This window comes from Rattus norvegicus, chromosome 14, assembly GCF_021556685.1.
Source record: "Rattus norvegicus strain SHRSP/BbbUtx chromosome 14, alternate assembly SHRSP_T2T, whole genome shotgun sequence".
NCBI lineage: Eukaryota > Metazoa > Chordata > Mammalia > Rodentia > Muridae > Rattus > Rattus norvegicus.
This window is the reverse complement of record NC_141547.1, coordinates 101,243,959-101,258,629: the sequence shown is the minus strand read 5'-3', so window position 1 is coordinate 101,258,629 and position 14,671 is coordinate 101,243,959. Positions and strand designations below refer to the sequence as shown.

Here is a 14,671-nt window from a genome sequence, read left to right as displayed (position 1 = left end):
ACTAAAAGTAGATATGGCAGTGTGTGCCTGTAGTCCCAGCACTTGGAAGGTGGGGCAGGAAGCGTAGGAATTTAAGACCAACATGGCCTGTCTTAAAACAAAACAAAGTTGGTTGTTAGACCTTATCTGAATGGCAGGGTGTGGATTATTAAGGGAAGAATTGAAATAATTATGGCCAGTGTGATCTTAGCAAGTGACTTGTACACATTTATATTTGAAGGAAAGGAGTGGCAAGCACCTCTCTGAGAGGTTAGCATTTAGACGATGGTAGACAGTGTAGGCTGAGCGTCGGGCAGTGGCCATCACAGCAGAGAGAAAAGAACAGGTCATAGGACTTCAGTGTTGGAAGAGAAATACACTGAATACACTGGCTCCCCCCACCCTCCCAGTTCTGAGGATTGAATTCAGGACCTTGAGGTGCCAAGCAAGCCTTCCATAGCTAATCTACATCCTTCAGTCTTGTTCAGTCCTCAATATAGTTCAGGTTCGACTGGGTTTGCTTTATAAATGCAGACTAGTTTCAAACTCAAGCAGTATCCTCTGCATTTGCTCCCAGTGCTGGGGTTACAGTTATGTGACGGGTCTGGCTGATTGTAACCTTGAAAGGCAGAGTATATGTCTTAATTCTTCTTTCTGTCCCATGTGCTTGAGTGCATGCCTGTGGACAGAGTGCCATTTCATTTTCCTTGCAGTTGGACTCTGGAAAACAGATTGGATCTAAGTTAGTCAGTCACAGTGAAAAGAAAGCTGTCAGAGGAACCCAGGAGCTGAGAGTGCTGACTGCACGGAGAGAAATTTCTTTGGAGAAGTAAGGAATGAATAATGAGTAAACTTAGCAGGAAGATGGCTACGTCTTAGCAGTGTGCAGGCAGACATGGTGTTGGAGAAGGAGCTGAGAATTCTACATCTTGATCTACAAGCAGCAGCAGGAGACTGGGTGCTGCGCTGAGGGAAGCTTGAGCATGAGCCCTCGAAACCCACCCCCATAGTGACACGCTTCCTCTAGCAAGGCCACACTTTTTTTTTTTTCTTTTCTTTTTTTCCGGAGTTGGGGACCGAAGGCCACACTTCTAATAGTGCCATCCCAGTGGGCCTGCTGTTCAAACACTTTGGGGGCTGTTCCTATTCAACCCAAAAAAGAGTTCTCCCCTTGAAAGCTTTAAAATACTCTGATCACAGAAAGGCACTTGTTTCAGTTTTGTATATCTGGATCATTGGCTTCCAGTTTGTGCTGGAAAGGTAGAAAGTCAAGTGAGCTGCAAGAGCTGGTTCCAGCCGGTTCCAGTATGACATGCCTCTTTTCCGTTATCAGTTTGCCATCTGGATACACTAAGGGCGCTGTTGCAGCCTGTACAGGGGGAGAGGGAGGGGGGCGAGGAAATCAAAGACAGACATACAGACAAGCTGGGAGTAGGTAGACAGAGCTCTCTGATGGAGAAGCAGTATCCCAGAAATTCTGTTTTATTATAGAGTTAGAAAGGGAGGTGGGTCTAACATAAACAAGGAAGGTTTATAGTGTACATCTGGATCGAGGGGACAGGTTTAGCTCATGGTGGTAGGAGCAGTCTCTTCAGAGGAGAAGTCTTTGGGCCATAGATACAGGATCTGGGGAGCTATTGGGGGCATTTTCTGCAGACACCTTCACTTCCCGTACTCAGACCCTTCAGAAGGCTTTAGGACTTTTCTGAGCTAGGGCAGGATGGGGTTTGCCATTTTTTTTTGCATGTGTCTTGAGGCTAGGGTTCTTGATGTGGTCTTGCTGTGTCAGGAGCACACATTGAGTCTCTCAGGATTTCCTGCAGGGAGGTTAGGGGCTCCACGGGAGCAAGGAGCCTGGTGGGAAGAGTCATCCCTGAGTGCCCTAGTGCTACAAATCAGGCTGCTGCTCCAAGATCAGGGTAGTTTGTCAAAGTCAAATTTTCTCTAATTAGCCTTGAATTCCTCAGTGTATTGGTGACTGTCTTGTTCTGTGGCAGGATAGCAGACAGAAGGAAGTTCAGGATGGGAAAGTTTGGCTCACAGCTCATCACTGCAAGGAGATCCTCAGTGGTCGGAACAGCCGGGTGCGTTGCGTCTGCACTGGGAAAGCAGAGCGCGCGATCCTCACTGTCTTAGGTTCCTGCCGCCGGATCAAACGCCACGACCAAAAGCAACCGGGGGAGCAAGGGTTTATTTCATCTCTCATGTTCCGATCGTAGTCCCTCATGAAGAGAAGTCAAGGCAGCAAGAACCTAAACAAAGGTCACGCACAGGGTTGGAAGTGTGCGTGTGGGGCGGGGCTTCCTGCCTGGCTGGCTCCCCGAGGCGTCCCCAGCCTGCTTGCCTTGAGTATCCTGGGCCATGAGCCCAGGAATGGCCCCACCGCAACGGTCTGTGCCCTCCCCACCAATCACTAAGGTAAAAAATGTCCTACAGAACTTGTCCACTGTCCAGTCTCAGGGGACATTTTCTTCAATTGAGAGTTCCCCTCTCAATGACTCTAGCTGTGTAAAGCTGACATAAAACTAGCCGGCACAAGTTATCAGCTCACTTTTTAAAATTCAGCCTGCTCCTCCTGCTCCCCATGAAATGGTACTAGCCACATTTAGGGTAGACCCTCCCACTTCGATAAATGGGATCTAGAAAGTGCCTCACAGTCATGCCCAGAGTTGTGTTTCCGTGGTGATTCTAAATCCAGTCAGTCAACGTGGACCATCACCCAGGGACCCTGGCAAGGCTGCTACTCTGCCAGGGCCTCTGCGAGTTTTCTCCACCAGGGTGGGTGAGGGGCAGACTTCAGGGGTTTGACTTTGAGATAAAGGTCGACAACCCCTAAGTAATACACACATGCTTGCTTATTATCTAAGTATTTCCTTGTCTGTGGTAAATCTACATATGAATTCTGTTAGAAGAGGGCAAGGGAGCAAAGAGGAGGGGGGGCAGCTGCCTCCTTGTGGCCTGCTTCCAGCCCCAGCCCCGCCATTTTTTTGTTTGTTTGTTTGTTTGTTTGTTTGTTTCTGTCTTCAAGGGTGATTGCTGTTTTTCAAAGCTGAACAAGGATCTGTAAGCCTCGGCCTTACTTTAGCAAAAGGCCCAATCAGTGAGAACAGGTTGACTTTAGAATCCCGAGTGAAATCTCTTGCTTTGAGCAAGAATGAGTCACTGCTGTCAGTGTTAAGGCATCAAAATTGCCAAATAGGGAGCTTGTTCCAACATTTTATGCTTTGTTCCCCTGTCCCAACTGTCTCGTGGAGGGAATGGGGGTCTCATATGGCTCAGGTCAGTTTCAAACTCCCATGTAGCCAAGGATTATGCACATGAACTCCTGATTCTCCGCTCTCCACCTCTGAGGTTTGGGGTTATAGGCATGAACATGGTGTACGTGGGTGGTGCTGAAACTCTAGGTAAGCAAGCACTGTACAAACCCAGCCATGTCCCCAGCCCTGTCCCAGCCCTGTCCCAGCATTTTAAACTCTAGGTAAGCAAGCACTGTACAAACCCAGCCACGTCCCCAGCCCTGTCCCAGCCCTGTCCCAGCCCTGTCCCAGCCCTGTCCCAGCATTTTAAACGGTTGCGTAGATTTTTACTTGTGTGACAGACTTTCCTGGGGGAGATGTGAGCCAATATGTCTACTCACTCAGAGTAGAGAGTAGAGGTGGGGCTCCCAGCAGATCATCTGGAGCGTGAATACCATCCAAGTCCAATTTGGCAAACTAATGAGTTTTATTGGGATTACCTACGGAAATATAGGTAAGGAGTTACTTCTGGGAGCAGAAATGACTCAAAGACATCACCAAAGCCCGCCCCTCATGAGTGACAGCAGCTCATGGAAGCTGGAGCTCACCACAGCCTGTATGGAGTAGCCAACAAGCTGTAGCTGTCCTCTCCTGTGCTCAGGTGGCCTCGCCTCGCCCGGCAGCCTCACCTAGCAGGTTGTTGGTCTTCTCTTCTTGTGTGCGATTTGGCTTGGCTCTGTTCCAGGCGGCGTGACTGGCCTTTGCTCCGGCTGAGTTTGTCTCTGATTCTTTTGAGGAGATGGGCTGAGTGACTCTCAGCAGGCTTTGCTGTTTACTCTTGGGGAGCGAGGGGCCTAGTAAATTCAGTCCGTTCCAGGCCTTCCTGGAACTATTACTTCTTTCTTTTCTTTTCTTTTTTAAGATCTATTTATTTATTTTATGTACGTGAGTACACTGTAGCTGTCTTCAGACACACCGGAAGGTAGCACTGGATCCCATTACAGATGGCTGTGAGCCACCATGTGGTTGCTGGGATTTGAACTCAGGACTCTGGAAGAGCAGTCAGTGCTCTTAACCACTGAGCCATCTCTCCAGCCTGAGCTGTTACTTGAGCTTCAATGCATTATTTAACCTCCCCCGGCGTTAGATCCAAAATAGGCCCCCAACACCACAGTGCTGGTCACAGTGTCCTAAATAGAAGTCTAAATTCAGCACTCCTCAGGATCTCGAGGTTTCTGGGCTTCTGTTTACCACAAACTACCCTTAACCCACCCCACCCCACCCCACCATGGTCAGACTAACAGCCTCCATCAGCCCCACCCACCCTCACCCTGCTGATGGATCCTCGCTGCCTGCCCGCCGCCTCAGCAGTGGATCCCCAGGGGACCTTTCTGCTTTCTTCCTACTCACTGGTGATCCGGTTAGGTGGTCTCACCAAGCCCTTGCTTACACCGAGGACATCCTGTCCTCAGAAGCTGTCGTCTCAGTTGGAAGGACCCTCAGGAAGCTGTCGCACAATTTACTCAGCTCTTGTATATTTTCTTCCACTGCTGTCATTGCTCTGGAGTTCAGTTAAAGCCCAACACTTCATACAAGATATAATCTTTCCAAAAGTCATTAAGAAAGCACCCCAAGTAATTCACTCTCCATGTCTGGAGAGCCAGCTCGGTGGCTAAGAGCGTTGGCCGCTCTTGCTGAGGACCCAAGCTTGGTTCCTGACGTCCCCATGCTGGTTCACAATACTCTGACTCCAGTTCTAGGGGTCCAAGGACCTCTTCTCTCTTCTGCAGGCCCCTAGCACAAACATGGTGCACACATCTTCACTCAGGAAAACCAGTGATACACGCAAAATGTAAAAGTCTTAAGAGTTCCTTTCCTGGAGAATATAGTTATTCCCTTCAGATCTGTCTCCTTCTGTGGAAATGACTGTCACTCTGTGTTCTGCTCTGGTGGTTGGTTAGCAGTGCCCTATAACTCATAGGAAGATAAGCCAGGCAGCAGGAAATGGTTCAGATGCTCTTCCTTCCCACAGCTCAGAAGTTGCATAGCCAAGGGGCCATAGAAGAAGAGTGAAAATTTATGGCATGAGTCCTCGAGGTCCTCTACTGAGACCTGAGGTTCTCTCTCTCGTTAAGGAACAGCAGTTCTCTAGAACTAATCAAAACTGGCAACATTTAGTCAAAGGTCCTATTTCCTCTTGCTTAATGGCAGTTATTTTATGACAAGATCAAAAATCATGTACTAAATCTCAGGAGAAGGTCACAGGTTTTGACATTTGGAAGCCCAAACTCTGGAGATTGCTAAGCAGTGAGAAGCAGCGAGAGCTGGCAGTGGCAGAGAAGTGACACACTTCTGCCAGGCCTACGGGAAGCACTCAGCCATCTTTCGTTCATTGTGTCTGCTTGTGTGTGCACGTCTGTCACAGGTGGGAAGGAAGAGTCACTCTAGTGCTCTGAAAGACTGAGACTAAAAGACAAAGATGCCATTTCAGAGGAGAAAAGCAGTAAGGAAAATGAACTCAGGAAAACGTCCTTCTGTCCATCCTTCCTCCCTCCCTTCCTCTCTATCATTTTTCAAGGCTGGGTCTCATTAAGTAGCCCAGGCTAGTTTTGACCATTTGGTTTGGTCTTTCTGTTGTCATTTAGTCTGTTTTGAGAAAGGGTCTCATTCTGTAGCTCCTATTGGTCAAGATCTTGCTGTGTAGACCAAGCTAGCTTCGAACTCCCAGGGATTCTGAGTGCCGGGATTAAAGGCAGGCATACCACACCCACATCTAGGTTTGAACTCCTAGACTCAGTCAGTCCTCCTGCCTTGCCTCCCATGTACAAGCACATTACCACACCGAGTTTTCATTGTCTTTGTAAAAGTCAGCAAATAATACTCAGATTAGCAGAAAGAGCAAACAGTACATTTAAGAATGTTTATTCTTGCTGCTTGTTCTTATAGCTTACCTGCTGTACCTGGAGTTTCAAATCTGTAAGGAGGGGTACAGTGAAACCACCAAACTAGGCCTCGCTGTGGGTAGAAGAAAGGTTTATTGGAGATTCAAATTGCCAGGCTGTTTCTGACAGACAGCAAAGAGCAAAAACCCGGAGAAACCTTGCCAGTTTTAAGGTAGCATTTCAAAGGGTAGGTGGGGGGAGGGGTTGGGAGCCTGAACAGCCTGGGAACCAGAATGGGGACTCAGATCTGCTATAGTCTTGTTTGCTGGAGGAAGTTGGTTGAAGGGGAGAATAGGGGGAGTTATGGCCTTTCCTGACCGAAACCCACCTCACGAGATTTGTGAGGAATTCTGAGTTTAGGTTTTGTTTATCCACTAAGAGTCCTTCTGTCTACCCAGATGCAGCACAGCCTGAGCAGAGGTCAGTCAGTCACTAGGACATTGCCCACAGCACTGCCATTTTGGGATACTTTGGACCTAACAGTCTTCAAACATAGATCTAGGAGCACTAAGGTCAGATTTAATACATAAACAATATCTTTTTTCCTCAATGGATGCATTATGGCAAAACAATGTATTTAATTGAAATGTTGTTTGAAGGAATCACACTACAAATGTTTTTAATGTGTTAATTGAGTAATGAATCTTTAAATAGAATGATATACTTCCAAAAAATGTCCAACGAGGATGCTAGGGTAAGCATTCAGAAGGCTAGTGTTAATTGTCGTCTTGGCAGAACCAAGAATCTGCTGGGAGTAGGCCTCTGGGATTATCTTGATTTAGTTAATTAAGATGGGAAGACCCACTCATTCTGGGTCACACCATTCCCTGGCTGGAATCCTGGCCTGTGTAAGTGGAGAAACCAGCTGGGCAGCAGGCGTTGCTCTCCGTCTCCTCACGGCGGGTGAGATGCGCTCATAGCTTTGCTTCTGCCCACCTTGACTTCTGTGGTGCTTACTCTTGGTTGCCGTTCCAAGGGAAAGGAAACCTCAGTTGGAGAGTTGCATCTATCAGCTTGGCTTAGGGGCATGGCTGTGAGGCACTTTCTTAATTGCTAGTTGATGTTAGTAAGTGTCCAGCTCATGAGGGTGGTCATGAGGGTGGTCCCACCCTTGGGTTATATAAGAAAACTGGCTGAGTGCAGGCCAGAGGGAGCAAACCAGGGAGCAGCACATTCCCCCATGGCTTGTCCTTCAAGCTCCTGCTTTCGGTTCCTGACTTTACCTCTCTTGGTGACGGATGGTGACCTGCAAGTATAAGCTGAAATAAACCTTCCCTTCTCTCCAAGTTATTTTTGGCCATGGTGTTTATGACAATAGGAAGGTTTACTGGGACAACCTCCCTACAACAGTGATGGGCACTGTTTTAATTAAGATTTCTATTGCTATGAAAAGACACCATGACCAGGTAAGTCTTATAAAGGAAAACATTTAATTGGGACTGGCTTACAGTTTAGAGGTTTAGTCCATTTTTTTGGTCAGGGTGGGAAAATGGTGCCCTGCAGGCAGACATGGTGCTGGAGAGGAGCTGAGAGTTCTCATGAAATGACCTCTCTAGGTCCTCTCCGAGCAGGGACAGCCCTGACACATTCCTGTCTTCAGGGGCTTTCCTTTGCTGCAGAGGGAGAATCCATAGCCCCTTTCTTGTATTCTTGATTCTAAACTCAGAACCACATGGCCAAAGCTGCCTGGTTTTGCTGCCTGCCGGGGCTGGACCATGGCCTCCTTGTTTGAATACATTTTTGTCAGCATTGTGTTTTCCATGGTCTCCTTCACTATAAGGTTGGCTGTCCTGGAGCTTGCTCTGTAAAACCAGGCTAGCTGTAAACTCTGAAATCTGCTGTCTCTGTCTCCTGAGTGCTGGGATTCGAGGTGCATGCCACCACAACTGGCCCTACACCTTTCTTTAATTCCTTTCATAAGTAGGAAGCTTGGCTGGCTGGCGTCTCGCCCTGAGACCGCCACTCCTTTATTCCTCTCAGCGTCCGGCTCTTCTTTTCACACCTCCTGCCTCTCCTTCTCTTCTCCAGCTGTACGTTTCATATTCCCTTCCTCGTCTGCCCCTCATCAGTATAGCTCTGCAGGGCACTGCCATTCACACCAACACTCCATGCTGGGTCCTTAGGAAATGTCCTCTGCCATGCTGTCAATCCAGAGCTCTTCAGGTTAACCTCAGGCAGAGTTCTGGACAGGGGCAGCAAGCAACCCCAGTCTTCACTGAAATATCACAAGAATGGTCTCTAGAGAGCTGGGCTCCCTGAGTTTCAATCTCCCGCAGCACCACTGTCTCCCATGCTCCTACTAGGATGGCCCATTAAGCCCCGGTAAAACCATTCCACTACTGTCCCAATCCAGAGTTCCAGAGTCCACATTCCTCCAAACAAAACCATGATCAGGTGCTGGGAAATCCTCTACTTAAGGTGGAAGTCCACCATGTTCGGACAGCTCCCCCGCACTCCATGCAAAATGGAGGACTCCCTTCCGGCGGGGCTTCCTCTTCTCTACTTTATCTGGGGAACCCAACCCCACACTCTGCCTGCGGCATGTCACTTGGTGGGATTACAGGTTCAACTCTCTGGAGCACCTCTCCGTGAGGTATCCCCAGAACCTTGCACCTCAGCCAATGGAACGTCACCCTAAGAAGAACCCCTTCCTAACGTCCTTTTATTTATATAGTCCCTGTTGAAACCAACCGAACAAGACAAGCTGTGTTGTGGAGCATAGTCTTAAAAGAGCAGTTTTCTATGAGAGCAGCACCACTCAGGTCTCTGAAGGAGAACTCATCCCCTCCTGTGGCCCCCAGCCCAGCCCCAACCCCTATCTACTGCAGCCCTGGGATCCGCTAACTTAACCCTTCGCTTCCATCCTTTCCTGCCCCATGCGCATGGCCGTCTGGACACCCCAAGGGAAGACTTGCATTTCAGAACTTGGCTCTTCTCTGCTTGGTGTGCAGAAGTGAAAAAATGGAACTACAATCAGGCCTATCACAGCAATAGCCCAGTTACAGGTACCAACTGTTTCTATTGTGAAGAGACGCCATGACCACCCAACGCTTTGGGGTTTTTTTGTTTTGTTTTGGAGTGCAGGTCTTTTATCCATAGTTAACCTTACTGAAATTACTGGTCGTAATTACTGACTCAAAGCGTCAAGGTAAAATGACCAAGGGTTTCTACCACAGGTCCAGGGTGAATGAATACCACAGCAACTCTTGTAAGGAAACACTGAATTCGGGCTGGCTTGCAGTTCAGAAGTTTAGTCCATTGTTAGTATGGTGGGATGTAGGCAGACATGGTGCTGGAGAGGTAGCCGAGGGGTCTAGATCAGCAGGCAGAGGAAGAAACAGAGTTTCTGAAACCTCAGAGCCCCCTACTCCCTCCACCGAGCACTACCCCACAAGGCCACTCCTCCTGTAATGCCTCTCACCGATCTACAGGGGCCATTTCCATCCAGACCGTCACAGACTCGGTACCTTTGAACTGTGACCAGAAATAAACCCTTCTTTCCTTAAGTGCTTTCGGAGGCCATTTCATCAGAGCAGCAGCACAGGAAACTGAGAGGATAGCGCAGTGGCAGTGCACGGTTACCATAAACAGGGTCCTGGTTCAACCTCCAGCTCAGGAAAACCCACCAAGAGCGCCAGGGCGGAAAGACAGGGGACGCCTTAGTCGCCGTTCTGTTCCTAGTGGCGGTTTATTACTGCGGTTCTCTTTACACGGCCACCGGAAGTTGAAGAATTCCCATCTTAAGTCAATGTTATTTATTAGACTCTCCTTCAAAATTTCCAAAAAAAAAAAAAAAAAAAATCCATGCTTTATTTTTTTAAAAGAGTGAAAATTATAAAAACATACAAAACGTTGATGAGATTTCCGAGTCTTACCAGTAATGTTATTTTTTTTTCCTGTCATTTTCCTTTCAGATAAAAATACAACCTCACAGGGTTTGGTAGCCTGGCTGGGTGTCTTCAATGACTTTTTGTGTATTGCTGGTGTCTGTCCGTGGCTTTGCCAGTGCTCTAGACTAGCACAACACTGCCACTCTTCAGATGAAGACACTGTATGGTTGTGGTGCGCGCACGCGCACACACACACACACACACACACACACACACACAGGTTTCCTCTTGGTTTGCACTGCTGCAAACAGCACAGAAAAACATTGTGTGCCTGTGCGTGTAACCTTGTATACTTGTGCTCTGTTCTCATTAGCCCCCAAAGCAAGAGTTTAGTGCAAAGAGTATGCTGTTGTGTTTTGTTTTTCAAGACAGGGTTTCTCCGTGTTGCCCTGGTTATCCTGGAACTCTCTCTGTAAACCATTCTGGCCTTGAACTCACAGAGATCCACCTGCCTCTGCCTCTCCTGGGGTTAAAGGCATGTGCTACCCCCACCCACTGACTGTGCATATTTTATTTTGGGGCTTTGGAGTGTGAATATTTAACGTGTCAGCCTTGCTATGCATTTATCTCAGGTTTCCTACAGTTGGTATGTTAGAGACCCTGTAAAACATCCTACTCTCAGGCTTTTCCCCTTGGATTGTTTCCTTTGCATTAACACTGAATTTGTAGCCTAATTGAAATTTATTCGTATGCAATAATAATCAGGACCTCGTTGCTCTTTTTTTTTTTTTTTTCTTTTTTTTCGGAGCTGGGGACGAACCCAGGGCCTTGCGCTTGCTAGGCAAGTGCTCTACCACTGAGCGAGCTAAATCCCCAATCCCTCTCTTTTATTCTTATTTATTTACTCTGTGTGGGTGGGGGTACGTGCCACTCGGGGGCACACTCGGAGATCGGAGGATGACTTGCAGGAGTCAGTTTTTTCCTTCTCATGTAGATCTCGAGCACTGAGTTCAGGCTATCAGGCTTGTCAGCACACACGCCTTATCTGATGTGCCATGCCGCTGCTCCAATTCCCCTTCTGTGGGGTGGGGGAAAGAGAAACATAGTTATCCTTGGATCTCAAAGTGTTTCCATCACTTTAGGACAAGTTGTCACCAGGATGCGCGTTGAGAAGTGGATTCCCTGCACAGGACAAACACTAAAGGCTTATGTACTTAAAAACGCTGTGCTGCTGTTCTGGTTTCACTTTTCACAGGTGTTTTGCCTGCACGTATGCATGTGTGTGTGGCTGGTGCCTGTGGAAGCCAGAATCGGTCCCCTGGAACTGGACTTACCGGTAGTTGTGAGTTGCCTCGTGGGTCCTGGAAATAGAATCCAGGTCCTCTGTAAGAGCAGTCCATGTTCTAAAACACCGAGCCATCTCTCCAATCCCGTGCTGAGGTTTTCAATTCTCTGTGACGCGGAAAAGCAAGGTGCAGATTGCGTGCGTGCGTGCGTGCGTGCGTGCGAGTTTTGAATAACAGGTTTCCTATAAAGAACTGTGGATTAAATAATTTAAGCTCAGTGGACCACGCATTCTCTGCCACTGTAGCCTGAAAGCAGTCATAGGTGATATAAAAATGAATGTGCCTGACCGTATCCTCTCAGACTTTTATAAAGAGAACAGGTGCGAGCCAGCTTTGATCCAGTGGTTGGAGCTTGTGCCAATTTCTTCTTTAGCTTTTTCTTTTTTTTTTTTTCTTTTTTTTTTCCGTAGCTGGGGACTGAACCCAGGGCCTTGCGCTTGCTAGGCAAGTGCTCTACCACTGAGCTAAATCCCCAACCCCTTCTTTAGCTTTTTCAATGACAAAGGACATCCTTTGCCTCTTTTTCCTCCGCCTCCTCCCCTCTCTCTCCCTCCTCTTCCCTCTTCAGCTTGTGCTCCTCCACTGTGTTCCCCTCCTTTTAAAATACTTCTGTGTGATGTATGTATGGGTATTTTACCTGCGTGTGTATCTCCATGGTGCACACCCAGAGAACAGAAGAGGATGCCAGCTCCCCTGGGACTGGGTTACAGATAGCTGTGCACCCCTCTGTGGGTGCCGGAGGTTAAACCTGGGTCCTCTGGAAGAGCAGCCAGTGTGCCTGGCCATTGGGCCACCTCCCCAGTCCCGATGACAATTATCTAATCTTCATAGGCTGAGTCTCTGCTTCTGCCTGTCTCTGCGTCTGTCTCTCCCCTGCTGTCTCTGTGTCTGTCTCTCCCCTGCTGTCTCTGTGTCTGTCTCTCCCCTGCTGTCTCTGTGTCTAACCCAGGGTTCTTACTGGTGTCCTAATTTAACTTACAGTGAAGAAGTGCCTGCATCAGATTACCTGTGGGTATGCCTGAGGTGCATTTTCTTGATTGCTAATTAGTGTGGAGGACTCACTCGCTGTGAGAGGTGCATCCCTGCAGGTGGAGCTGGGTTGTATGAAAAGGCTAGCTGAGCAAGCCTGAGGGAGTCAGCCAGCAAGCAGCATCCATTCCTCCATGGCCTCTGCCTCACTGTCTGCCTCTAAAGATCTTTTCTTTCTGAGGTTGCCTTTGGTCAGTGTTTGATCAGAGCAATGCATACCAAGGACAGTCCTTTAACTCACACTCGTTGTCCCATGTCCTGGAAAGTGGAGCACAGCTTTGAACTTCTTTGGCAAGAACATTTGTAAACGAATGCTTTAAACAGAAGTTTTGCTCCATGGGTTTTAAAGGGTGTGGCCTCTGGAGGAGGGACCATGGCAGGTATTCCCAGGTGAAGATGAAGACTTGTCACAGAACCATCGGGTGGCACAGTCTGACTAGTTACTCAAGTATGTTGTTTTTGGTTTTAATTAATTAGTGTCTTTCTATTTTCTCCTGAGTAGAGCAAAATGTAAAACTTTGGCTTCTGGGGCTGGGTGGCTGCTCAGAGGTTAAGAGGAGGCTTCCCCTGCAGAGGACCAGGTTGGATTCCCAACGCCCAAATAGTGGCTTTATACCTACCTGAAGCTCCTGTTCCAGGGGGTCTGATGCCCTCTTCTGACCTCCACGGGGACCGGGCACACATGGTGAGCAGACACATAAGCAGGTGAAACAGCCATACAATAAAAATAAAGATATAAATTTATATGTAAATAAAACATTGACTTATAGGTTCTTTTTTCCCCCTTGATAACTGTATTTCCATTGTCATAAGTTGGGGAAGTAGAAGGCTTCAATTTTAAAATATTCAGGGGCTGGAGAGATGGCTACACAGTCAAGAGCAGTGGTTGCTCTTCAAGATGATCTGGATTCCGTTCCCAGCACCCACATGGTGAATCGTCTCTAATTCCAGCCCCAGGGGACACAAAGCCCGATTCTAGTCTTCATAGTCACCGAGCCACACAAGTGATATACAGACACACACACAGGCAAAATACTCAGACATAAAATAAAAATAATTGAAAAAAACATTCTTTTTTTCCATTGCTTTTTTTTTTTTTTTTTTTTAAACCTCTGGGGTTTGGGGAGAGGCTCTTCTGGCCGATTGAGGTGGTCCACACCTTTAATCTCAGCTCTTAAGAGGCAGAGGCAGGCAGTTCTTACGTCCTGAGTTTGAGGCCAGCCGGGGCTACATAGGAAGACCCTGTCTCAACCCCCACATCATCCTCCCCAAAGAGGCTCTGTTGCCAGGCTTGGTGGCTCACACCTACCTGCACCTGTAAGCCTGGCACCTAGGAAGCTGAGGCAGAAGGATGACTGTAAGCTTCAAACTTTGCCTCAAAACAAAACACAACAGAAGGTTGTGTTTGATTTTTGGATAATCTGATGATGACACTATGCTGTCTTCAGACCCTTTGCAGTGAGCGGTTTTCTGCTGCTTACCAGGAGCCATTGTTTGACAGCATCTCATTGCACGGGTGTTTTCCCGTCTCTGGTTTGTGATTGGCCCATATCTAGGATAGATAAGCTGATTTATATTTTAATTTTTTTGTTTGTGTTGGTTGCTTTTTCTAAGCATAAATTTAGAAAACTGAGTAGGAAAACTGGTGTCAGAATAATTGTGCTGCTCGATGATAATTAAGACCTTTCAAAGAGCTTCGAGAATATTGTTTCATAATTCCCAAACTGCCTCTGAAGTGGTGAGGCAAACACCATTACACCAATTTACAGAGGCAGTTGTGGTCTTTAAGAGATGAGAGATGAGCTTCACCCCGAGTTAAAAGCAAAGGTGGGGATGGCTTATGAAAAGTGTGTCCGTCTTTCTAGATCTTTCCAGGTCCACAGTGTTTTTAATAGAACCATGGGTTTATTATACTGTAGCTGTAACCTTTTCAAGTCAGAAGATTAAAAACATGGGACTTTCTTCCCTGCTGGGAAAAGTTTCCAGTTAGCAATAACTGCACTTGGTGGACTTCACTGGCTGTGGTACGGCTGCCGTGCAGAGCTCAAAAATTTCTAAAGGAAATTCTGTGTGTTTCACGCCCAGCTAAACATTTGTGATGGGTGCCTAGCCAGTGAGGGTGCTTCAGAGCCATTTAAGGCTTTACACAAACAGCACAGGCTGCATTAGCGCCCGGGTGGCCTCGCTGAGAATGACAGCTTGCTGACTGTTCCCAGTGGACACCTTGGAGCCAAACCTAGTTGAGATTCTGGCTGCTTAGAGTGTTAACTTTTTGTTGTTGTTCTTTTTTTCGGAGCTGGGGACCGAAC

At 47.6% G+C, this 14,671-nt stretch overlaps 1 protein-coding gene across 4 annotated transcripts in view; it reads left to right on the top strand.

Annotated features, from left to right (window-relative positions):
• The window catches only part of Commd1 (copper metabolism domain containing 1), a 97,876-nt gene that overhangs the window by 67,593 nt on the left and 15,612 nt on the right, over positions 1-14,671 (top strand).